The sequence below is a fragment of the Eimeria mitis genome, genomic scaffold (assembly GCF_000499745.2).
Source record: "Eimeria mitis Houghton genomic scaffold, Emh_scaff4161, whole genome shotgun sequence".
Classification (NCBI taxonomy): Eukaryota; Apicomplexa; class Conoidasida; order Eucoccidiorida; family Eimeriidae; genus Eimeria; species Eimeria mitis.
In genome coordinates, this window is record NW_013572489.1 from 1 (window position 1) to 1,273 (window position 1,273).

The window sequence follows — 1,273 nt, forward strand, 5'->3', positions numbered from 1 at the left end:
TTAAACCACATCATTGCTCAGGCACTAGCCAGTAACCCCAAACCCTAAACCCTAAACCCTAAACCCTAAACCCTAAACCCTAAATATCTTTTTTTCTGTGTTCTGAGGAGACTGCGGCTTGTAGATGTTGGACGGGTCTTGATGCTTAAAGGAGACAGCAGCAAAAGGAGACACATTTGAGGCCCTTATGCAGCTGCTGCTGCTGTCTCTTCTGCTGCTGCTGCTGTCTCTTCTGCTGCTGCAGCTGTCTCTTCTGCTGCTGCTGCAGCTGTCTCTTCTGCTGCTGTCGCTGTCTCTTCTGCTGCTGCTGTTGTCTTTTCTACTGCTACTGCTGCATCTTTCACTTCTACTGCTGCTGCTGCAGCTGTCTCTTCTGCTGCTGCAGCTGTCTCTTCTGCTGCTGCTGCAGCTGTCTCTTCTGCTGCTGCAGCTGTCTCTTCTGCTGCTGTAGCTGTCTCTCCTGCTGCTGTTGTTGTCTGTTCTATTAGGTGTTGGGGTGTACGTGGAGGTGTAGTTGCTATTGTGTGTATTGTATATGCAGGCGCCACCCTATCTCTTCGTTTTCGTTCTGCTGCAACTTGTGGTTTAGAGGGTTTATTAAGTAATTCTATTCCTCTCCCTTCTCTTTCTTTTTTATCTGTCTCTTATGCTCCTCTTATATCAAAGGCCTTAATGCCTTTTGTTATGAATACAACTAAAGATATTACGTTGGCTGTATTCAAACAAAAACAATCTCTCTTCTCTGCATTACATGCAGAAGGAATGTTCTTAACTGCTAACCTTTTATACAGGTCAGCTCACGCTGCTGCTGCTGCTGCTGCTGCTGCTGCTGGTCCTGCTTCTGCTGCTGCTGCTTCTGCTGCTGCTGCTTCTGCTGTTGTATCTTCTGCTGCTGCTGCTGCTGCTGCTTATGCTGCTGCTGCTTCTGCTGTTGTATCTTCTGCTGCTGCTGCTGCTGCTGTCTCTTCTGCTTCTACTGATGCTTTTGCTCTGTCTCTTCTGCTTCGACTGCTGCTGCTGCCATCGCTGCCTCTTCTTGTTGTTCCTGTTTTTCTTGTTGTTTATATCGCTTGTTTTGCTTAGTGTTGTTATGGTTATTATGATTATTATTATTATTATTTATTATTAGTGTTATTGGGAATATTATTATTATATAAAATATTTAATTATTATATTATATTTCTTATTCTTTTTATTATTGTAATTATTTTTATAATTTATATGATTCCCGAGACTATTTTTTTTTTTTTTTTTTTTTTTTTTTTTTTTTTTT